This window comes from Moschus berezovskii, chromosome 24 (assembly GCF_049115385.1).
Source record: "Moschus berezovskii isolate FMDL1 chromosome 24, NW_MosBer_1.0, whole genome shotgun sequence".
NCBI classification, from domain to species: domain Eukaryota; kingdom Metazoa; phylum Chordata; class Mammalia; order Artiodactyla; family Moschidae; genus Moschus; species Moschus berezovskii.
In genome coordinates this window covers 17,220,765-17,246,328 of record NC_142483.1, presented here as the reverse complement: position 1 = coordinate 17,246,328, position 25,564 = coordinate 17,220,765, and the positions used below count along the sequence as shown (strand labels likewise).

The 25,564-nt window shown below is 48.5% G+C and overlaps 1 long non-coding RNA gene across 1 annotated transcript; it reads left to right on the top strand.

Annotated features, from left to right (window-relative positions):
- Positions 1–16: 16 nt before the first annotated feature.
- On the top strand, positions 17–19,751 carry LOC129547961 (uncharacterized). The gene is made up of 4 exons (XR_008684171.2): positions 17–567; positions 1,607–1,691; positions 18,783–18,876; positions 19,505–19,751. It is a non-coding gene; the product is annotated as an uncharacterized LOC129547961 (long non-coding RNA).
- Positions 19,752–25,564: the final 5,813 nt, after the last annotated feature.

The following is a 25,564-nucleotide window of genomic DNA, read 5'->3' as shown; positions in this document are numbered from 1 at the left end:
CGCCTGCCCGTGGCCGCGCGAGGCGTCTGGCCCCGCGCCTGCGCACTGAGCCGGCCCGCCCCTGAAGCCCCGCCCCGTCCCAACCCTCAGGAGGGCGCTCCCGGGCCACGCTCGCCCCCTGCCGCTCGAAGCGGGCATTGCGGCCCGCGAACTCGTTCTCCGGGGTCCCCGCGCTCTGTGCTCACAGTTCAGTTCAGTCTCTCAGTCGTGTCCGACTCTTTGCGACCCCATGAATCACAGCACGCCAGGCCTCCCTGTCCATCACCAACTCCCGGAGTTCACTCAAACTCATGTCCATCGAGTCGGTGATGCCATCCAGCCATCTCATTCTCTGTCGTCCCCGTCTCCTCCCGCCCCCAATCCCTCCCAGCATCAGAGTCTTTTCCAGTGAGTCAACTCGTCGCATGAGGTGGCCAAAGTATTGGAGCTTCAGCTTTAGCATCAGTCCTTCCAATGAACACCCAGGACTGATCTCCTTTAGAATGGACTGGTTGGTGAAAGGAAGCTAGGCCGGAGATGTCCGGCTTCTCAAGGTCACCTGGTTCCAGAGTGAGGGGACGTGCAGAGGTAGGAACCTGGATAGAATGGGCAGGGACGGTGGCATGGGTCACGCGGGAGGGGTTGGCGGGGAGGGGTATTTCATCCACCTGCAGGTTCAATAAGCTTCAATAAGACCTTTTATTGAGCTAGGGCTGTGTGCTAGGCTCTGTGTTAAGGATTTCCCTGTAGCTCAAACGGTAAAGAATCTGCCTGCGAGGCAGGAGGCCAGGGTTCAATCCCTGGGTTGGGAAGTCCCTCTGGAGAAGGGAATGGCACTCCACTCCAGTATTCTGTGTTAGGCACTGGGAGCATCGTGAAGGAAATGGACATTAAAAAAAATGAATTTATTTGTTTGCCTCGGGTCTCAGTTGCATCATGTGGGATCTTTCGTTGGCGCACTCAGGCTCCAGAGCACAGGATCAGTAGTTGGGGCATGCTGGCTTAGTTGCCAGGTGGAATGTGGGATCTTCGGTCCTGAACCAGGGATGGAAATTTGTTGCCTGCACTGGAAGGTGAATTCTTAACCACTGTGACCAGGGAAGTCCCTGAAATGGACATGTTCCTTCTCATATTAATTACTACAGCTGTAGGATCAGAGAGAATACTGATAAAATCATAATCACGTAGCCTGTTGAGTGGCTCCAGTGAAGAATGGCTTTCATGAACACTGCTCTGCCCATTCTGAGCTCTACCTTAGCCAGTGGTGAGTGGGAGAGTTGGGATAACTTTTTGCAGCAACCTAGCAGCCCCCACCTAATCTCAAAATCTCAGTGCAGGGCTGCCTGGTGGGGCCCCTGGGCCTGCAAAACACCTCTGCCTTTTGCCACCCCTTTGGAGGAAGGCCAGCTCTCCCAACAACCCTCCATCACCCTCCCCACCAGAGTAGGCTTCCTCTTAGCACCCCAGCCACGTGGTCCCAAGGACCTCTGCAGTCAGGGCTGGCAGAGGAGAGTGAACCCTCCCACTTCTCCAGGGAGCTCTTGAGAGAGCCAGCTCCTCCTCCTCTAGAGGGTGGAGACAGAGCAAATATCCTCAGTTACATTTTGCTTCTCTTTCTTTCTGGCAGGGTATGGACACTGGTGTAAAATTACAACTGAGAAGGCCCCCACCCTAGGGGAAAGGTGCATCTGGTGAGAACAGAAATTCACTTTGTAAGTGCTGGTTCTTCGTCTCTGTTCCCTTTGGAAAGTGGGCTTCTAAACCTGGAACTTTCAGACTTCACTGTTTGATGTCTGTGACAATAATAGCAGTGTCGGCCCTCTCAGCTGACATGTACACACTAAGTGTTATATATGTAGTTTCTCATTTGTCAGAAATTCCTAGGAGGTACACTGTTAATGTAGGTTACAGCTAAAGAAACAAAATCAGGGTAGCTGCAGGTCCCTGCTCTTAATCATGACTACTGTATTGTCTTTCTTAGCCCTTCCTTAGAATCTAGTTTCTGTCACTCTGTGACCTTAAGTATCTGACTATTCTTCTCAACCTCAGTTTCCTTACCTGTAAAATGGGGATAATAACAACATCTTCTGGAGTTTCTGTGATAATTAAATGAGAATATCAGCACTTAAGAAGCAGAAGCTTCCACTATTATTATTACTATTACTACTATTCTTATTATTTCTATTATTTTTGGTTAAATGAAAGCCTTGTTGACAAAACTGTGGAATGCATTGGTGAAGATGCTCCCTGCAGAAATGCCTGCCCTCTTCTTTTATCAAATATTGATGAAGAACCCTTTGAAAACCTTGTGTGCTTCCTCTCCTTGTCACCAAAACCACTGATCACCCTCCTCCACCATGGTTATGGAGTCCCCTTCACTCCGCATAAATTGCTCCCTTGGGTGTCTCCTGACTGGATGTGGAGAATCACCAGACTCATCCTAAGACAGGGGTGTCTCAGCTCAGAGTGAGTTGGACTAGATATTTATATGCAGAACTTAGTTATCTGTGTCAAGACCTGGTGAAAACAGACATATCTCCTAAGAAAGCATAACCTTAGTACATTATCAGCTGCTGAGTGAACTGAGTTGATCATATTAGCTCCGGTCTCACCTAGCAGGGAGGAGGTCCCCTTGGGAGTGAGAGACTGGCTGATAAGTTTTGATGGATGCCTTTGGGTGGAAGAAAGCTTGAGGAACTAGAAGCCTTGCACATGGGGTAGGCAAGGTTTCCATAGTGCCTTTAGTGAATCTGCTGCTCAGGCTGTAGACAGACAAGGTCCCAGCTGGGAACAGCATGGTGGCTTTTAGGCATACTACAGACTCTGGCGTTAGACCCAGGTTCGAGTCCAGCTTTGTCCAGTCCTTACCAGCTGACCTCCAGCAAATTTCTTCACTTAATCTCAAAGAAGGGGAATGATTCTTCCAATAGTTACCGATCCTAACAATGGGCCAGAGCCACGGCCAGGACCAGGTAATACCTTCTCTTCCTCAAGGCTCTTTTGAGCATTTCCAGTGAGTGAGGCAATCTATCTGAAGAAAGTGCTTCACCTTGTACACAAATGGCCCGTTACGTAATGCCACAACCACACATCTGCGGGCTCCTCCCAGAGCTGGAAGCCCTTGACATCTGTCCATCCTCCCCAACCCCTCTTCCCAACTGGGTCCTTAAAAGAATTAGATGTGACTATGGAGGCTTCCCTGGTGGCTCAGAGGTTAAAGCATCTGCCTCCAATGTGGGAGACCCGAGTTCGAGCCCTGGGTCGGGAAGATCCCCTGGAGAAAGAAATGGTAACCCACTCCAGTATTCTTGCCTGGAGAATCCCATGGATGGAGAAGCCTGGTAGGCTACAGTCCACGGGGTCGCAAAGAGTCGGACACGACTGAGCGACGGAACGGAACTGAACGGATGGAGAACCAGAGAGAGGACAGCATGAGAAGGACTCCGCCTGATGTTGCTGGCTTTGAAGACAGAGAAAGCAGCCTCCGCCAAGGAATTTGGGAAGCTTCTAGAAGCTGGAAAAGGCAAAGAAATGGGTTCTTTCCTAAAGCCTCCAGAAAGGAATGGAGCCTGCCAATACCTTGATTTTAGCTCAGTGAGCCCTCTGAGGGACTCTAAACCACAGAAAAGCAAGATAACAATGTGTGTGTGTATGTGTTTAAGACAAAGATTTGATAGTTTGTTGCAGCAGCATATACATGGCAAATTATGGTTCATTTCTATCACCACCATTAGGGTGTTTATGGTATACTTTTATACGATTAGAGTGATTTATACTTTTTTCTCCCATTAGTCTATGAACTCCTCAAGGTTAAATTATAAGTTTGTCTTATTTACCATTTGTTGGCAGGTGCTAAGAAGGCTGACAGGCCTTCAGTTAGTAGGCAGTCAATAAATACTATGAACGATAATACTATAATTCATATATATTCAGTTAATATGAGTAGTGCCAGGTACTGAGCTAAGCATCATGTCTGGGAGGGTTTCTTTGTTTTTAATACCATCCTTATCACTACTAATACCTTTTGTGGGGAGGGGGCTGTGTTGGGTCTTTGTTGCTGCACCGGCTTTCCTCTCGTTGCGGAGAGCTGGGGGATCCTCTCTGGTTGCAGTGCATGGACCTCTCTTTGCGGTAGCTTTTCAGTGTGGTGGTTTCTCTTGTTACAGGGCACAGGCTCTGGGTATGTGGGTTTCACTAGTTGCTGCACACAGGCTCAGTCGTTGGAGCTCCCAAGCTCTGGAGCAGAGGCTCAATAGTTGTGGCTGACAGGCGTAGCGGCTCCTCGGCATGTGGAATCTTCCTGGATCAGGGATCAAGCCTGTGTCCCCTGCTTTGGCAGGCAGATTCTTCACCACTGAACCACCAGGGAAGCCCTGGGGGTTAATTTTTTAATCTTCTCAAGAACACTTTGAGCTTGATGCTATTATTATCAGCCCCATTTTACAAAAAGGGAAACTGAGGCTGAAAAAAGAAGAAGAAATTAGGTCACTTGCTCAGAGTCCCTTGGGAATCAGGTGTCAGAATCTGGATGCAGACCCTGGACTAACAAACTCCAGAGGCCAGTTCTGAGTCTCTAAGTGTGACTGCCAGGAGCACAGTTTGCCCAGCGATGGCACAGGACTGAAGACAGTGGCCACTATCCACTAGACATCCCTGTGGTATTCATTTAGCAGGAGTCAGGGTCTGCTGAGGGCCTTGGATTCCTCCCCCAGTTTCCCAGCCCAAGGTGGAACTCACTGCCCCAGACCCCACCCCAGTCTTGTTGGAATCACCAAAAAAAAAAAAAGTTTGCAGATGACTGGGCCCTCTTCGTTAATCCCATCTGGCTTTGACTTCTTTGGAAGATTTATGTGACTCTGGTTTGCTTTTCTAAAGTGCAGACAAATGTCACAGAGTACTTTTCAGCTAAAGAAAACCCTGTCTAGCCACTCTCACCTGGCAAACCCAGTCAGCCTTCCAACTGGAATAGAACTGCCCTTTTGTGGATGGCTGGACCACTGACAAAGCCCTTTTCCATCCTTATCTTGTTGACTCCCTCCTCCCCCACTGCTCTTCGGGCCAGGATTAGTAGTATTACTCAGAGCGCTCAAGGACAGCGATTGTTTATCTTTATCCCTAGGGTCTAAGAGAGTGGAAGCCTTTGTGACCACTTACTGAATTGCCAGGGGAGGAGGGAGTCACTGGCCACTCAGAAAGGTTGTGACCTGCTTAAGGTCACATGGTTAGTGTCAGGGTCAGAGTTCAACACTATGTCTTCTGACTGTAAAGCCTGTTCTCTAGGACTCCTTTCAGATATTCAAGCCTGTTTCCTGCAGCACTGTTTCTAACACCCAAGTGCCCCTCACTTGTGGACAGAGGTCACTTGCACTGTAGTCTTGCCCCTCATGGTGTGATCCTGCCAGCAGCTCCCACGGCACCAGGTGCCACCTTGGACCTGCTGAATCTGAAGCTGCAGTTTAACAAGGTCCCTGAGGCAATTCACGTGCTCATTAAAGTTGCTAAGTCCCACATTACAGTACATCCATCTGGTGGACCACCTTGGTACTTTTTTCTTTTTTTTTTTTAGCACAAGAAAGTGTTGGATCTACACATAGGCTGATGTGAAAGGATCTCAGAATTTATTGTTATGTGGGGAAAAAGAAAAGCAAGTTACAGATCAATGTGACTTTGCATGATTCAATTTGTGTACACATTCTTTTTTAAATGAAGGCAGCACTAATACATGCGAATGTATGCACAGAACTGATCATCCAGGCAGCCTATTAGGGTGCAGGACTAGAAGCAGAACCCAAACAGCACTGCTCTAGGTCAAAACACAGTGCCAGTGAACTTGAGTGTTCACACTCACTAAGACCTAACCGGTGCTCAGAGGGAAATAGCCTCCTCTGGAGGAAATTAGAACATTCCCCTCCTTGGTGCCACCATGCCAGAGTCCAGCTAGGCGACGGCTCTCTCAGAGCCTTGGTCTGTCAGCTTAGTCCCTGGTCAGAGCTGCATGCTGGTTTGTTCATTCATCACCTGAATCTTGGGCTTCCCAGGTGACTCAGTGCTAAAGAACCCACCTGCCAGTGCAGGAGCCACAGGAGGGTTCAATCCCTGGGTCAGGAAGATCCACTGGAGAAGGGAATGACAACCCACTCCAGTATTCTTGCCTGGAGAATCCCATGGACAGAGGTGCCTGAGGGGCTGCAGTCCACGGGGTTGCAAAGAGTTAGACACAACTGAGCACACAACTGGAGAAGGCAATGGCACCCCACTCCAGTGCTCTTGCCTGGAAAATCCCAGGGACGGAGGAGCCTGGTGGGCTGCAGTCCACGGGGTCGCTAAGAGTCGGACATGACTGAACGACTTCACTTTCACTTTTCACTTTCATGCATTGGAGAAGGCAATGGCAACCCACTCCAGTGTTCTTGCCTGGAGAATCCCAGGGACGGGGGAGCCTGATGGGCTGCTGTCTATGGGGTCGCACAGAGTCGGACACGACTGAAGTGACTTAGCAGCAGCAGCAGAGCACACAACACTCACTCACCTGAACCATATGCCCTTTGATATAGCTCCCAAGAAACTGCCTGGACAACTACAATTTCAGGAAAATTCCAAGTGAAAGACCACAGTTCATTCTGTATATGGGATGAATTCTTTGTTTCTAAAAGAAAGAAACATTATCTATTTTATGAAAAGAAATGTCAGTTTCTCCACATCCTTGAACCACTTTGAACCACTGTTTTTAAAATATCAAGTTGAGGGGATCCCAAATTATTAGCCTGCCTGGAGCACTTCTATGTCTCAGTCTGGTTCTCTGTGTACTTAAAAAAAAAAAAAAAAAGAAACTTTGGAAGGACTTATAGGAAACAGTTACCTAGGAAGTAGAATTATAAGAAGTTTTACTTTCTACCTTAAGGACTTTCTTTCTACCTTTAAATGTTTCTCTGTTTTGAAACATGTGTTGTTGGTAGGAATGTAAAATGGTAAACCCATTTTGGAAAGCGATTTCTTGAAAACTTAAACATATGATCCAGCCCTTTCACTCCTAGGTAATTACCCAAGGGAAATAAAAGCATGTATTCATAAAAAGACTTGGATGTTTGCACCAGCTTTATTTGTAATTGCCCCGAACTGAAACAACCCAAAGGTCCATTAACAGGTGAATTGATGATGCACTGTGGTGCATCCATACAATGAACTAGTCAGTACTCAGCAATAGAAACTAAAGATCTGACACGCACAAGCACAACGCAGCTAAGTCTCAAAAATAAGTAACCTCAGTGAAAGAAGCTAGACAAAAAAAGAATACATGCTGTGTGATTTCATTTATGTAAGACTCTAGAAAATGCAAGCTATTTATAGTGACAGAAAGCAGATCAGGGTGTGCCTGGGGATGTAGGGGGAAAGTGGGAAGGGATGGAAGGGAGAGGTTACAAAAAAGTATGAGGAAAATTTTTGGAGTGATGGATATGGTCTCCATTTTGATTGTAGTAATGGTACCATGAATACATATATTTGTGTATATATGGATATTTGTGCATATATGGATATTTGGTATATATGGCTTCCCTGGTGGCTCAGATGGTAAAGGATCCACCTGTAATGCGGGAGACCTGGGTTTGATCCCTGGATCGGGAAGATCCCCTGGAGGAGGGCATGGCAACCCACTCCAGTATTCTTGCCTGGAGAATCCCCATGGACAGAAGAGCCTGGCAGGTTACAGTCCATGGGGTCACAAAAGAGTCAGACGCAACTTAGAGACTAAACAACAACAACAGCACAGGTATGTGTGGCTGGTACTGTAAGTGTATCCTAATGAAAAAAAGAAGGGAGAAAAAGAAAACAAGAGAGGGGAGGAGGAAGGGAAGGAAGGAGAGGGGAAGGGAAGAATGGAGGGAGGAAGGAAGAAAGGAAAGAAAACAAATCCATTTTATGTTTATGGGTAGAAAAAAGCAAAGGTACACCCACATTAAAAGTGTGATCTTTCACTTGTAAATGTCCTAGTTTCTACCTGTCATTGCAGGGAATGCATCCAATGTGCTCTTTAATTCAGCTCATTTTAGGACCATCTGTTCTCTTTTTTCCCCCGTGTCCCCCACCCCACCAAGTGAAGCTAAGTGGAATCCTGCTGAAACGAAGTCAGATAAGGTTTCCTTGCTCCATGACGGCCCCCAGCTTCTCCCCACGGAGGTTACAGGCTGTGAGGAATGTGACGGCGTGTTTACTTTGGAGCAGACTTTGGCCAGTAAATACACTCTCAGCTCAGACCAAAATCGGTCCGGATAGAAGACAGGCCCTTCCAAAATAGCTGGAGGTTAATCCCCTGTTCAAAAGCTCCATATAGATCTTTAGTAGTGAGGGGAGGGGAAGGGCTGGCAGGAACCAGAGCATTCTCCTTAGTATTGCTAAGCAGAGGGAAAGCTCTTGGCTACAGAAGCTCATTGAGAAGTTACAAGAGAACAATCAGAACATGGCTGGCCCAGCATAACGAGGTCTCTGAGGGGCCCCCGCTCTCCAAGTGTGAGAAGTTTGCACCTCTCTTGGTGTCGATGGTTGACCAGCCATTCAATCCCAGGTTGGTTAGGACCAGAAGGAGTCTACTGGACCATGTGTCTTTCTAGAATGCAAAATTCCTCTGGTGACAACAATGATAATCACGGCAACAGCTCACTGGAGAGCTACATTTTGACCCATTTAATTCTCACACAGCCCCATGAAGAGTAGGAACTGAGGCCCCATGAAGTAGAACTTGGTTAACTGAGATGTTAGCCAAGCATGCTATTAATAGGGCTGACTCCAGGGCCCTTCTCTGGGTCACAGCCCCAGACTGCCTCCCAGGAAAACACAGGCAGCCCAGGCAAGGCAGGGATTCTAGACTCAGGGCTCAGTCACTCAGTTGTGTCCCAGCTCTTTGCAACCCCATGGACCGTAGCCCACCAGGCTCCTCTGTCCTTGCGATTTTCCAGGCAAGAATACTGGAGTGGGTTGCCACTTCCTTCTCCAGGGGATCTTCCCCACCCCTGGATCAAATCCGAGTTTCCTGCATTGGCAGGCAGATTCTTCACCACTGAGCCACCTGGGAAGCCTCTAGACTCAGACCCAGGTTTAAATCTGAGTTACGCAGGAATAACGGTAATACCCACCTCACACTTGCAAAATCAGGTAGGTAATGAGGGCTGAGCACAGCAGGTGATCAGGAAGCGGTAGCTGTCATCATGTTCATCATCATCACCATCAGAATCCAGAAAATCTTCATCCAGTGCTGCTTCCCAATAAAAGAGAAGCAAGCCACCTTGCTGTTGATAGGGGTAGGCGTCAATGACAGAGTTACTGATCCTTCCTCTGCCAGACACTGTTCCAACTGCTATAGATGCACTTACACCTCACGGAACCCTGTGAGGAAAATACCATCAGGTTGGGGGTGGGGGACGCTGTAGAAATGATCGACAGTAAAATAGGCTCAGGGATATACTGTATAATGTGGGAATAAACCCAATATTTTGTAGTAACTATAAATGGAAAGTTGCCTTTAAAATCTTATAAAAATTATAAAAATTTTTAAATAAATGAAGATAAAGAAAACAGGCACATAAAATACCATCAGGCAGGTGAGGAAATTAGGGCACAGAAAGGTCAAGTTACTTGCCCAAATCACACACTTGGGAGACAGCAAGGCACGGCCTCACGCCCAAGCACCCACGGAGCCCACCCTCCAACCCACTGCACCGCAGGGCTTCTACCACTTCTCCCTCAAAGTCTGGCCACACTGAATCATTTCAGTTCCTCAAATGACTGAGCTTTCTCTCACCTCCTGGCGTCTGCACTCGCTTGCTCCTTGTTTGGCACCATTCCTTGCCCTTTCCTCCCAGCCTACGCTGAAGTGCACTCAAGCTCAGGGGGTCTTCCCTGATCCTTCAGACCAGGCGAGCCCTTCTCTGTGCTTCTGGCCCCAGGTGTCCCCAGGGATGGGTTGCAATAGGCCCAGGGCCTGGTGATGTACCCGCCAGGTGTCAGCTGTCTCGAACCACAGCTATTGAGCCGTTGGTCGGGGATGGACAGGTTCAGTAGTTGCATTTGTTTCCTGGGGCTGCTGTAACAAACCAACATAAATGCAGTGGCTTAGCTCAACACCAATGTGTTCTCTTTTGGTTCTAGAGGCCAGAAATCCAAAGTCAGTTTCCCTGGGCTAGGATCAAGGTGCTCCAGGGGAGAATGTTTTAGAGGCTCCAGTGGAGAATGTTTCCTTGCATTTTCCTGCATCTCCTGGCTCTTGACTCTGTCTTCCATCTCCAAAGGGAGCAGCGTAGCATCTTCCAGTTTCTCTCTGTTCTTCTGCTTTGTCATCACATGATCTTCTGTCTGAAAGAGAGGGTGGAGGACACCCTCTTAAAATGACTGTTGTGATTACATTGAGCCCATTCTGATAACCCAGGATCATCTCCCCACCTCAAGATCCTTTACTTAATCATGTCCGCACAATTATAGTCACAGGGTCCGGGCGTGGACTCCTTGAGGGGCTATTGTTCACCTACCACTGGGGTAAAGTGTAAGGGCTTCCAGCCTGGAGGCCTCCTCTTGAGTCCAAGTGGTTCTAACTTGCTGTGACCAAGTGACTTATCCTCCCTGTGCCTCAGAAGGCAGAGCGAAGGAGGAGAGTGAGCGGAGAAGTTTGAGGAACTGAAAACAATTCAGGCCGACTGGAGGATGGGGTCAGGGAGGAGTCAATTGGCTTTGAGCCCCAGCTCTGAGTCAGTTTCTGCATCTGCGAAATGGAGACAATCACGGTCCCTGCCTCAGAGCCCTGCCTGTCGCAGGATGGAATGAGTCCAGCCGTGTGAAGTGTTGAACACGGTGCTTGGTACAAAGTGCTCGACACACATTGCACATTAAATGTTGTCTTAGTTTGGGTTTCCTCACAAGCAGACCCAAGCCTCGGATTCAAATGCCAGACATTTATCTGGAAAGTGATCCCAGGAAGTACTAGCAGGGGAGGTGGGAGGTGAGACAGGCAAGGTGGAAGCCCAAAAAGGGTGAGTTAATGAGAGGGCTGTTCTTGGAAGGTGGAATAGGGAGGAGCTGGGGGCTTTACCATCAGTTATTGGTGGACGGCTACTGATGGGGGTGGGGGTGGGGTGTTCATTTGAGGCCCTTCTGGCTCTCCTGTGCAGTCAGAGTGGGGATTTATCATGATGACTAAACAAGTTAGTTTATAGAAAGCACTCACCTGGTGAGCAAGTGACCAGAAAGTCATCGGGCAGAAGGACATGGTGACTGGCAGCTGGAAGTAACTGGCATAGGCTGAAGGGATCTGGGTGTGCCCTGAGTGTGCGGTATTGTCCTCACAGGGACCATCCCGCCCAGGAGCCTTGATCCTGGGGACTAGTGGCAGTGGCAATGACGGAAGAGTGCCTCTCAAGGACTCCCCTGCTAGTCCAGTGGTTAAGACTCTATGCTTCCAATGCAGGGGGCAGGCATGGGTTCGATCCTGGTTGGGGAACAAAGATCCTGCATGCCTCAAGACATAGCCAAAGTAAATAAATAAAATAGAGTGGCTCCCCCTGTTTTGGAAATGGGCAGGGCCAGGACTGAGGCCCAAGCCTTCTGGGTCCCTTGAAGCAGGTGGGACAGGCTTTTACTCAATGTCACGTACTTTCTCCAGGACAGGCTGGCGTGGAAACATTAGCAGATTCCACAGGTCTTGACTGCAGGTGCTTGACAGGCCAGCTCAGCAGCCGAAGGCCCCAGAGGCAGATAGGAAGGTGGTGTCTGCGGGCAAATTCCTGATGGGGGCCACGCAGCTGGAAAGGCAGGCATGTCCCTGCTCCGTGCAGGGAAACAGGGAGGTATGAAGGGCCACGGGAGGGGGGAAGGGGTTGTCGGTAAGGGCAGGGAGGAAGATGACCTTTTAAAGAACACCAGCTATGAGGCTGTGTGGATCTGGGTGGAGGGCAGGGCTGTTGTGGCTTTCTGAGATGTTTCAGGCATGAATAATGCTCAGATTGCGGGGGTGGATGTGGAAAGTGGGGAGTAGTCCTGACAGACGGGGAAAGGCCAGCTAGGCTGCAGTCACTGCGACTTGAGGCCTCCGAGGCCTGTCCCTTAGCGGTGAGGGAAGAAAGCTGCTTCCAGTTTCAGGGCCTGGCAGGTACTTCAGGGCAAGGGGCTGAAGCCCAAGGAGCAAGGTTGGTTTCTGACATCAGGCCGAAGCTATGGGACACCGCACCCCAATATCTTCCCAGGCATCTCTCTGCTCTAGACCCTGGAGAAAGGAATTCCCTGGTGGATCTATGGTTAAGACTCTATGCTTCCAATGCAGGGGGCCCTAGGTTCCATCCCTGGCTGGGAAACTGTATCCCATATGCTGTTTGGTATGGCCAAAAAACAAAAAACCTTCAGAAAAATAAATAATAAAAAATAAACCCTGGAGAAGTCCAGCTGACAGAATGTGGCCCACTGCTGAGAACCAGGATTCGGGGCAGATCTTCTTTTGAGCTTCCAAAAATAGGCCTTTTTTGAGGTACTTCTCTAACCCTGGGACCCCCCTCCCCCGGCTCCATGATCTGTAGCTATGATCCTTATCTGTCTTCTAAGAGGTAGAAGAGGAAAATTCAGTGTTGCCTGTTAGCCTCTCTGACCCAGGACAGCCTGCAGTTGAGGACAAGACAGCCTGGGTGGGTTCTGATTCCAGCTCTGCAATTCACCGGCTGTGTGACCTAGGGCAAGTTACCTAACCCCTCTGAGCCTCCACTACCTCCTTCTCAATATATGTGCTGATCATAATCATACTGACCTGGTAGAACTGTGATGACTAAGCAAGTTAGTTCATAGAAAACACTCAGCACAGTGCCAAGCAAATAGGAAACCACTGACTTCTCTACTTAGCACGTATCATCTCATTAATTCTGATAGCTAGTCAAGCTGTGCTCACCAGAGCACTATATGTCCCCCTCAGAGCAAACTTTGCTAGGGTGGATTATGGTGCTGGTGGTTTAGTCACTAAGCTGTGTCTGACTCTTGCGACCCTATGGACTGTAGCCTGCCAGGCTCCTCTGTCCAGGGGATTCTCCAGGCAAGAATACTGGAGTGGGTTGCCATTTCCTTCTCCAGGGATCTTCTCAACCCAGAAATTAAAACCAGGTCTCCTGTATTGCAGTCAGATTCTTTACTAAATGAGTTACTAGAGGTGAATTATAATTTCCAGCAAACTTTTCAGATCCTCCCATAGAAGTTCCTGGAGCCAGGAACTCTGCATTGCTTGCTCTTTTCCCCAGCACAGCACACAGTTCAGGTCAGTTCAGTTCAGTTGCTCAGTTGTGACCGACTCTTTGTGACCCCATGAATCACAGCACGCCAGGCCTCCCTGTCTATTGCCAACTCCCGGAGTTCACTCAAACTCCTGTCCATCGTGTCGGTGATGCCATCCAGCCATCTCATTCTCTGTTGTCCCCTTCTCCTCCTGCCCCCAATCCTTCCCAGCATCAGAGTCTTTTCCAGTGAGTCAACTCTTTGCATGAGGTGGCCAAAGTATTGGAGTTTCAGCTTTAGCATCAGTCCTTCCAATGAACACCCAGGATCGATCTCCTTTAGAATGGACTGGTTGGATCTCCTTGCAGTCCAAGGGACTCTCAAGAGTCTTCTCCAGCACCACAGTTCAAAATGGTGATCAGCTTTCTTCACAGTCCAACTCTCACATCCATACATGACCACTGGAAAAACCATAGCCTTGACTAGTCAGACCTTTGTTGGCAAAGTAATGTCTCTGCTTTTTAATATACTATCTAGGTTGGTGCTCTACAAATGCTGATTTTGAAAGTGTCCCTACTTTACGGACCAGGAAGCAGTGGCTGGAGGGTTTTGGGGACATATGCATGTTCCCTGGTAATGGGGGCATCTGATGTACAGACTCTAGCTCATGCTGCAATTCCTGAGCACATTTTGTATGTCAGGGCTTGGGCTGGGCACCAGGGAGAGTCACAGAAAAGAAAGTCAACCTCAGGCCTGACCTTCAGCATCCTTATCTTTAAAAGGGAGATAATACATTTTTCCAAAAAAGATATCCAAATGGCCAACAGGTACATGAAAAGATAGTCAACACCAATAATCATCAGGGAAATGCATATCAAAACCACAATGAGATGTCATCTCACACCTTTTAGAATGATTGTCATCAAAATATAAGAGATAACACGTGTTGGCAAAGATGTGGAAAAGAGGGAACCCTTGTGCGCTTTTGGTGGGAAGGTGAACTGACGCAGCCGCTCAGGAAAATAGTATGGAAGTTCTTCAAAAATATTAAAAATAGAACTATCATATGACCCAGCAATCCCACTTCTGGGTATATATCCTAAAAAATGAAATCACTCTCTCCGAGAGACGAGTTCACATGTTCACTGCAACATTATTCACAATAGTCATGATGTGGAAACAACCTACGTGCCATCCCTGGATGATTTGATAAAGATATTATTAAGCAAAAAAGCCTTTGGCAACAATATACATAGACCTTGAAGGCATTATACTAAGTGAAATAAGGCATGCATGCATGCATGCTAAGTCGCTTCAGTCATGCCCGACTCTTTGCGACCCTATGGACTGTAGCCCGCCAGGCTCCTCTGTCCATGGGATTCTCCAGGCAAGAATACTGGAGTGGGTTGCCATGCCCTCCCCCAGGACATCTTCCTGACCCAGGGATCGAACCCATGTCTCCTATGGCTCCTGGCAGTGGCTCCCCGCATCGCAGACAGATTCTTAACCGCTGAGCCACAAGGGAAGCCCCAATATAAGGCAGACAAAGATAAATACTGTATGTTCTCACTTGTAGAATGTAAAAGGGTTGAACTCATAGAAATACAAAGTAGATTGGTGGTTGCTGGGGCCAGGGAGTGAGGGAAATGGGGAGGTGCTGGGTGCAGAGGTGCACGTTTCCAGACTTATAGTGAATAAATTCTGGAGCTCTAATGTGCAGCATGGTGGCTGTAATTAACAGTACTGTATTAGATACTTGAAAGTTAACAGAGTAGACCCTAAATGTTAGAACTACAAGAAAGTGGTAATTATGTGAGAGGATGGGGGTATTAACTAACTTTATTGTAACAGTCATTTCATAATATACATATATGTATCAAGTCAGTGCATTGTTTAGCTTAAACTAACATATTGTGTGTCAATAATGTCTCAACAAAGCTGGACAAAAAGGAGATCATACTGTCTTCCTCACAGGGCTACTCTGGGTGAACTGAGGGGTTTTGACTGCCAAGAGCCTGGCACAGGGTCCAAACTAGGGCAAGGGTTTGGTTACTGGGTGGTAATTCTGGTCTGTGGGTCTTTTCTTGCTCCCTTCATCTGGTATTTCCCTTTTCTCCCTTCAGCTCTGTGACTAGCTCCTGCTGAACTTAGTTGTAACCTCCGCCATGAAGCAGCCCTGCTCCTCAGGTGGCGTAGTTCCTTCTGTGATCTTAAAATGCCCGAGATGCTGAGGCACTCCCCACACTGGGTTAGTTCTCTACCAGACTGTACCTTCCATGAGGAGGGGCCTCGGTCCATCTCAGCCACAGCTGTGTCCCTTTGTCTGGAAAAGGGTCAGCCATATAGTAAATCCTGAGTTAAAGAAGGAAACCAATGAGTGGAAAGGTGAATGGATGAATGGATGGATAGACGAATGGATGGATGGGTAGGTGACTGGGTGGATGGATGGATGAATGAGCAGATGGATGAATGGATGGACAGGTGGATGGGTGGATGGATGGGTGGATGAATGGATGGATGGATGGATAGATGAATGAATGGGTGGACAGGTGACTGGGTGGATGGATGGATGGATGAGCAGATGGATGAATGGGTGGATGGATAGATAGACGAATGAATGGGTGGACAGGTGAATGGGTGGATGGATGGATGGATAGATAGACGAATGAATGGATGGGCAGGTGAATGGGTGGATGGATGGATGGATGAGCAGATGGATGAATGGGTGGATGGATAGATAGATGAATGAATGGATGGGCAGGTGAATGGGTGGATGGATGGATGGATGAGCAGATGGATGAATGGATGGACAGGTGAATGGCTGGCTGGCTGGATGGATGAGCAGATGGATGAATGGATGGACAGGTGGATGGGTGGATGGATGGATGGATGAGCAGATGGATGGATGGATGGATGGATAGATAGACGAATGAATGGGTGGACAGGTGACTGGGTGGATGGATGGATGGATGAGCAGATGGATGAATGGATGGATGGATAGATAGACGAATGAATGGATGGGCAGGTGAATGGATGGATGGATGGATGAATGGGTGGACAGGTGAATGGGTGGATGGATGGATGGATGAGCAGATGGATGAATGGATGGATGGATGGATGGATGGATGAATGGGTGGACAGGTGAATGGGTGGATGGATGGATGGATGAGCAGATGGATGGATGGATGGATGAATGGGTGGACAGGTGAATGGGTGGATGGATGGATGGATGAGCAGATGGATGAATGGATGGGTGGATAGATAGACGAATGAATGGATGGACAGGTGGATGGGTGGATGGATGGATGAGCAGATGGATGAATGGGTGGGTGGCTGAGTGGATAAATGGGTGAATGAATGAATGAAGAAACGCCAGGCTGAAAGACAGCACCTCATCCTGCAGGCTGTGGGCATGCTGGGGTGTGGGGCATCCACAAATGTGTGGCCTGGAGCCTGACAGTTCAGGCCTGAGGAATTTACATCCTGTCCCTGCCCTGGGCGGGGTGTTTGCTCTACTCCTATTTCCACAATGCAGTTAACTGCAAACACCCTCCTTCCAAGGAAACAGATTCTAGAAAGTCAAACAGCCCTTCGCTCCCTGAGGAGGAAAAGACTGACAAGGTCTGGCCATCTACCAGTGGCTGGCTTCGGGATCCTCGAGTTTGTCTTCCCCCAAAGCTCACAAACCCATCGTTTTATTTTTCTTCACATATTGCAAAACAATATACTCACTAGTCTTCTGTTTTTTCATGGGCATTTACAGTCTCCTGTGACTTCTGAACCTTATCCTCCTGAAAGATATCATTCATCAAAAGAAATTATATGTGTTCTGCACTTGATTTTATTTTCATTTGACATATTACCTTTTCATGATAACAAATACTGTTTATTTGTGTAACCGCTGGTGGTGGTGGCCAGGCCCTTGCTCTACAGTATTGTGATTTGTTTAATCATCCATCATGTCAAACAACTTGTGTGGATTATAGGGTCTCACTGTGGCTGGGTGCAGAATAGTATGGCCAGTGTGCTACCTTTGTATAATAAAGGTGGAACAAAGTATGTATGTTTACCTGTCTGTGCAGAAAATACCTCTGGAATGATTCATAATAAAATGGTTAACATTGTTACTTGAAGTGTTTGAGATGGGGAGAAAAGTTTTGCCTTGAATCCTTTGGTATCTTTTGCACTTTAAACCAGAAATTTTTAAGGTACTTTAATTAACATTAAAAATACCAAGCTTTCGGGGCTTCCACTGCAGGGGACTCAGGTTCAATCCTTGGTTGGGGAACTAAGATTCTACATGCCAAAAAAAAGAGAAGGAAAAAAAAAAAGCCAGGTTTCCTGCCCTGTCCCACTTGAGGGTGGCTTAGACTTACGGACTCATTTCCAAAAGTTGAGTTTGGAAAGTGAAAAGTAGTCATTTCACAGTGGAAAAGCCTGACAGATACCAGCTTACGCACAGGCTCAAGAGGAATCTCACCAGTGGTGTCATGTGGGTGCCACAGAGCCCTGGGATGTGATGAGAAGGGCACCTCATCTAAATGGATCAGTTCAGTTCAGTTCAGTTGTGTCCAACTCCTTGTGACCCATGGACTGCAGCACGTCAGGCCTCCCTGTCCATCGCCAACTCCCGAGATTACTCAAACATTAAAAATGTATAACCCTGGTATAATGGGGAGAAAACCACACAGACTGGTGGACACTCGACAAGAGACCTGCCATTCCTCAAGACTGTCCACGGCTTTTTTTTGCCATGCCTGTGACTTGTGGGATCTTAGTGCCCTGACCAGAAACTGAACCCAGACCCTCAGCAGTGAAGAGCACCGAGTACTAACCACTGGACCACAAGGAAATTCTAAGACTATCCACGTCTGGAAAAATGGGGAGAAACTGTTATAGACTAGAGGAGACGTGACAGGTAAACGTCATGCTCTCCCTGGATTGAGTCTTGGAACAAAAAGAGGACATTAGTAGAAAAATCCAAGTGAAACCCAAGTCAAGCCTGGAGTTTAGTTAATAGCCATGTGCCAATTCTTGGCCATGACAAACCCACTTCGGAAATATAAATGTTAATAATGGGGTGATAATGGTGTATGGTTATATACTAATAGGAGAATGGCTTCATTCTCAGGAAATAAATGCTGGAAAATTTGGAGGTTAAAAGAAAAAATTAATGGGTAAAACTGGCTAAGGGGACTCTCCATATTATCATTACACCTCTGATTCCAAAAGTAACAGTTCACTTAAAAAAAAAAAGATTTCCCAGGTTTTAAAGAGGAGTAAAACAAAGTGACTAACCTTTCTATACCCTTTTGGAATAGAAGCTTGGGCCCCCCTTTTTTCTTCTCAGTCTGTGGTTGCAGGAGCATCGGGTGTGATGAGTCAGGCAAGGACGGGGACACTTCCCGCGTTTCCATCAGAACTTCTGCTGATGCAAGTCTGATTCAGGTCTGGTGTGTGTCTGAGTTGGGTGAGGCTCTTTCAACATGAGAAATCGCTGTTACCAGACAAGTAAAATGAATTCCTTTGGTGTTGAGGTTTGCACTTGTTCTTTCACCTTATATGGCATCCAGATGTTTTCTTCAGTGGAAGTCACTTCAGGCTGAGGGGTCTGGAGATCAGAGGTTCGGTGCCATGGATCTACTGGCCAGCAAGGTGCCAGCTCAGGTGGGCGTTTCCGAATCTCAGTTTGCCTGATTTGTAAAATGAGATGATAAACTCCTCCCTTGTAAAGAACATGGAAAAGCACTTTTCCAAAAGGTATGATCAGTTCAAATAGGAGACCTCAAATATTTCTATCGTGGGATTGAGGGCAGCATGTGAGCTGTTGAGATTTGAGGGTGGGGTTGGGTATGGCCCAGGGCAGCTATCTTTAAAATATGCATTTATTTGGGGGGGTGGGGCTTGGAAGGAGAGGAATCTCAGATCTCAGTTTTAAAATTCATGAAACTTGGGGTGGGAGGGAGGTTCACAAGGGAGGGGACAGGTACACATATGACTGATTCACGTTGCTATATGGCATAAACCAGCACAACATTGTAAAGCAATCATTCTCCAATTAAAAAGAAAGTCCAAGAGTAAAGTTACCAAATCTGTTCTTAAAAAGAGAGAAAAAAAAAAATGGAACTTGACGTTCTAGTCCATACAGGGCACGCTCTAAGGGCCAGGGTCAGCTCCACAGGGATGCTAGTCTGTGCTTGGAAGGGCCCACGCTTGATTTAATGCTCTGCGGTCACCATCTTGAAATTCTCCATACTCTCTGAACGAGGACCCCTACATTTTCTTTCTCCACCAGGCCCTGCAAACTACGCAGCCTGTCCTGCTCACGGCCCTCGGTGTATGTGTGTGACGGCTGCAGGCCGACTGGGGCTCTGCGAGCAAGGAGAGGAATGGCTGGGACTGGAGAGGAGACACGAAGCTGTGGCCTTGGGAAAGGAACTTCTAGAGAAGAAGCTGGGAATGGGAGGTCAGATTTTTCGGGAAGTCTTGTGCTACTAGGAAACTTGCCTTTTATATTCCTAAGAAACCACCAGTAAAAGTTTCACCGCTGATGGTGGGTTGGATCTGTTTTCGTAGGGAGTCCTGTGTCAGGACGGGGATGGGGGGGTGCGGTGGGCGGCATGTGCTGGGTGTGCCCTGGATTCCAGCTGCCATGCTGGGTGTGTTGGCCCGGAGAGGAGCACAGACTAAGAAAGCGGGGTGGAAGGGCTCCAGCCGTTCTCCTTGATCCCGCTTCTAGGCTGAGTGCGAGCCGGGGATCTGTTTTGTCCTTGGGTCTCCAGTTCTGGGCTTTTGAGGCATCTCTGAGCCTCAGCCTTTTACTTGGTGTCAGAAGTCCACTTGGAGGCTGGCCAGCCCCCTCGCCTGCCCCTGACTTTATCCCCGACCAGGCCTCTCGCTGGGGCCCCACCTGCGCCCCGCCCAGCCCCACCTCCGCACCTTTGCCCCACCTGAAACCACAGCCTCCAATGCTCCAGTTCAAATCCTACCTAGTCCTTAGGGCCAGGGCTACATCCACCCCCTCTCTTTGAACACTCACACCTGGACGCCGGGACAGTCAGTGTTTGCCAGGCCACTGTCTCAAGGGCTGTTGGTTTTCGAGGATTTATGTGTTGGGTCTCTGGCTCCCCTGCAGTCCCCATAAAAGCGCAGCTTAGTCAATGTCTAAGGGTGTGGGCTCTGCAGTCCGAGACCTGAGTTCAAATCCTGTCTCTACCAGTGTGATCTTGGCCACCATACCCAGATTTCCTGAGCCTCAGTCTTCCCACCTGGAAGGTGCGGATGGTGTTGTGGGTTTGTTGAGAAAATGTACAAGGGAGAGGACAATTAACTGTGGCTGTCAGTGTTATTATTATTGTTATTGCTATGACTGGGGGTGGATGAAGAGGACTCTGGACAGACTAAAAAAATATAGACAATAATGGCCAGACAGACTTCATGTGTGTGTGTTACAGGCCATGTTCTAGTGCTTTTTAGTTGGAGTCTTATTATCCTTATGATAACCTGCGAAGCTGGTGTTATTATTTCCCCCATTTTATAGAGGGGGAAACAGATGCACAGAAGGTTGTTTAAGTGGTTAGCCCAACATCACAGTGACAAGTCGGGATCTGAATCCAGGCTGTCTGGCTGCTAAACCTGTGCCTCCCCACTAGCTCTGGCAGCCCTCGGCCACCACCACCATGCTGCCCCCTGTCCCCAGGGTCTGGGCTGAGCCATTGCCTGCTCTCCTGACTCCTCTGGAAGTGGGGGCACCAGGAAAACGCCCTTTGTGTTTAAATACTTTAGCTTTCCAGGTAGCTAATATTTACTGAGCAAAAAGAATGCCCCAGGAATTATGCAAAAGAGTAAGAGATCTTCTTTACTTCTCAAGGCAACCCTAAGGAGTTAGGCATTACTGTCCTCTCCATTTCACAATTGGGAACTGAGCTCAGAGAGCTTAGATCACTTGCTTGGGGCTGCACAGGAGGACCAGGCAGAGTGGGGACTTGAACTGAGGCTTGCGCTGCTCTCCTTCCCAAATGGAAGCAGACAGTTGGCTCTCGGGCCCCACTGGGCTCTTCTGTCTGGAAGCCAGCCCACAGTCCACAGCAGCAGATTTTGGGAGGCTGGAGAGGGATGGCCCAGCCCCTCCCTGCCTCCAAGAATGTGATGAGGTCAGGGTGGGCTGGCCCCAAGCCAGTTCCCCCTACCACCCCCTCCACCACCACTCCCCTACCCACTCCCCTCACCAACATCCCCAGGCTAGACGAGGCAAGCTCTGGGTTTCTGGAAAGCCTGGTTTTCCTGGAAGGCAGGATGAGGAGGAGCAACTTCACTTCCCAGTGAAGAGCTGAGGGTGAGTCAGCTTGTGCCTGAATGGGTGTTGTCCTGCCTGGAGTCAGGGGGCTGGACCAGATGGCTTCAGGGCATCATCCCCTCCAGGCCTGGCCACCTTCATGGTGTAAGACCCGACAGAGCCTGGGGGATGGCTTTAGCCTTGCCGATGTGGGGCATCCCATCCATGTTCAGGACCCAGTCTCTGCTCAGTTTGGGAGGGTTTTCAGATTTTGCCTAGCTTTTCTGCTCACTTCTGCCCCACATCACCCCATGAGACATTGTTTTTGCTGCAGCGGGTGATGGCATCTGTTGAAGTGAACACTGAGAGGGGTGTAGACTGGATGGGGCTCCAGTGCCTGGTCCTTTGCCCTCTGGCCCGGAAGCACCTATTCCCCACACCTGTTGCAGCCACCTCTCACACCTGTTATCATTAGGAACCAAGGTGAGCTCCCCCTGATGGCCACCACAGTTCCCCATCTGAGCATCGAAAGCAGGGTCTCAGGTGTGTATTGGGTGTCATTTCTTGGTGGAAAAGGTAGTCACAATGATTCCTTTTGGATTCACAAAGGTGTTGGAATTTCTGGGCCACTTGGGAGACTGGAGGGCACCAACCCCCTGGGGTGACCCTGAGCCACCCACTGACCCAGAAGGCACAGCCCGCACTCTGATCAAGACTTTAATGAGCCCCAGCCACTGGTCTGAGCAAGAGGTTACATCTAATCAATACCCACATGTTGAATGTCACACAAGGAGCTCATTGTGCCTATTCTGTTTAGGGTTTCCTGAAACCCTAGGGGGAAACCTAGGGGGAACCTGCAAACCCTTCTCTCTTCTAACAGGAGAGAGCAGAGTGTCCTTCTTGCCACCCTGAGAACTAATGCAACTCCCTAAACAGGCCCTGAAGCCTGCATGCGTGCTCAGTTGTGTCTGACTCTCTGCAACCCCATGGATTGTACCCTTACCAGCCTCCTCTGTCCATGGGATTTTCCAGGCAAGGATACTGGAGTGTGTTGCCATTTCCTACTCCAGGAGATCTTCCTGATCTAGAGATCAAACCCACGTCTGTTGGGTCTCCTACATTGGCAGTCGTGTTCTTTACCACTGAGCCACCTGAAATAAGCCAGAAGACAGTGTGTGCCCATCAGCAGGAAAGAAGAAGAACCTGGGTACAGAGTGGTTGTCAGCTGGACCCAATGGGAGATTCAGGCCTGGGCCTCAGAATGGAAATCTAGTGAGGGCTAACATGCAGTAGGCATTTACCATGCCCTTTATGAGAATTATCTCCTTTAGGGCCCCCTACACCCCCACTGGGCTTCCCTGGTGGCTCAGAGGTTAAAGCATCTGCCTCCAATGCGGGAGACCCGGGTTCGATCCCTGGGTCGGGAAGATCCCCTGGAGAAGGAAACGGTAACCCACTCCAGTATTCTTGCCTGGAGAATCCCATGGACGGAGAAGCCTGGTAGGCTACAGTCCACGGGGTCGCAAAGAGTCGGACACGACTGAGCAACGGAACGGAACACCCCCCCCTACCCACCCCTAGGTCTCCTCAGGGGCAATTCTTGGTACAGAGTATGTGCTCAGTAGTTATGTGTCAAACAGATGAGTGAATGACCCAAAGAATGAAAAGATACAGCCTTTTCTCTCAGCATTGTCCTGCCTTTCCTCTTGTATTGCTGAATTTTATATTTCACTGATTATAAGAAGCACATTTCCCAAAATCTCTGCAGTCAAGTCAATAAATCTCACCACTGCTGTTGATACAGTGGCAGTCAGGGTAAAACTGTCTTTGCCTAAAAAATATCTTGATCCACTTACGTCAACTACGTTTTTCTTTTAAGGTACTCATAGATCATACACTGTATGATCAAGGAAACTTTCCAATGCTAAAAAACCCCAAACATCCTAAGTGATAATAGCTTTCTATCAGTTTAATCAGCAGAGTTATTCTTAGTGGCACATGAACTAATGTGTTCTTATAATCCATAACATCCTGGAATCAGTGAAACATAGTATGTCAGGAGCCTCTGATGACCAAGAGTGAGAACAGCTAACCAGCACTCTTTCCAGGCTTTACACACACTACCTAATAACCTAGATAATCACTCCCTAAATATTATATTCCCATTTCATGAATGCAGAGACCGAGGCATAGAAAGGTCAAGTAACTTGCTCAAGGTCACACAGCCAGTAAGAAGCAGAGCCAAGACCTGACCAACGATTTTCACACCAGAGCTTGGGTTCCCACCACTGGCCTATTCTGCCTCCCACTCCAGGAGCAAAGAGTGACACTGTGGTTATCATGTCCTTTCTAAACACCTCGTGGGATGATGTGTCAGTGCACCTGCATTTATTGAGCACTTACTGTATGTATACTTACTGTGTGATGAGTGAGCCCTGTGGAATCCTGATGAAAAGTGCTCCAGGCCTTTCTAGGTATACAGAACTTTCTTCCACCATGTGAGTATATGAGCGAGCATGTGCTCAGTTGCATCCGACTCTTTGTGACCCCACCAGTTTGTGCAAAGAGTAGCCCACCAGGTACCTCTGTATACAGGGTTATGCGGGCAAGAATACTGGAGTGGGTTGCTCTTTCCTTTTCCAGGGATCTTCCTGACTCAGGGGTTGAACCCATGTCTCCTGCACTGGCAGGTGGATTCTTTACCATGAGCACCACCTGAGATAATAGTCACAGATGACGTCAGTGCCAACGAGGTCCTTTCAGTAACAGCAGCAGCAGACTGGCGGCTTCCCAGGTGGCCCGACTTTAAGGGATAGTCAGGCGCGACTGAAGCGACTTAGCACGCATGAGCAGGTTGGAGGGGCTTGGCCCATGGAACAATCCAGGAGGGCTTCACAGAAGTGGTAGCGTAAACCCAGTACCCTCTTCCGGGGCTTCAACCAGGATCTAACAGTGCAGTGGCTCTCTGAGACAGCAGGAGGCAGATGGTGCAGGGAGGTGGTGCCCTTGCCCACAGTTTGTTTTGCCCCTTCCTGGTTGCCACAGAGGCATTCAGCCCTAATCTTGGCACTGGCCTCTCTCCTGAGTCTGGCAGGCTACAAGTCAGGGGAACACGATGCCTGGAGCCTCCTAGAGAGCAGACACACAGCCCAGCTGCTGTGTTCTGTCTGGGCAGGAACAGCCACCAAGTCTCAGATCCTGCCAGAAAGGGTGCCTCCTCCATGCTGAGGTCGCCGCCGTCTTCTTGGCTGGCCTGGATCCAGGACTGGTCTGTTCATGATTACTCGGGTAGCACTGAGTTCAAGCCCTAGATCTGTCATTCATAAGCATGAGGTCGGCTCCCCATGCTAAGACTCAGTTTCCTCTTTTCCAGAATGGGTGTATTAATAGTACTGACTCTGCAGTCTTTCTGGGAGGACTTGGAGACAAGGCCTGGGGACCTTGTGCTCAGCATAGCACCTGACAGCTAGTGAGCACTTGGGAATGGGAGCTGGTTGATGGGACCAGGCACTGTGCCGGTGCTGGGTGGGGTAGGAGTGCTTCCAGGACCAGAGAATGGACTCTCAGGAGCCGGACAGTGTACTTCCTCTGAGCCTATGTAGAATGGGGATAACACATTCATGATTCAGTAACACAAACATGCATATGTGTGTGTACTGTCACTAAGCCATGTCCAACTTTTTACAACCTCATGGATGGTAGCCCACCAGGTTCCTCTGTCCATGGGGTTTTTCAGGCAAGAATACTGGACTGGCTTGCATTCTCTTTTCCAAGGGATCTTCCCAACCCAGGGATCAAACCTGCATTCATTACCACTGAGCTACCTGGGAAGCCTGGAATTATTCTGTACTGAAAGAGTTTTATTGTTCATTCAAAACACTCAGATCTAAAAAAAAAAAATCATTTTCAAAAACAATGACAACAAAAATCATTTTCTTAGCCACTCTTCCAAACCCCAATCCCCTCTATGCTCTGAGCTTCCAGCGCAGCTCCCAGTGCACAGCAGAGGCTCCACAAGTCTTTACCGAACAAAGTATCTATACATTACTACTCTGTCTACAGGTGAGAAAACTTTATTTT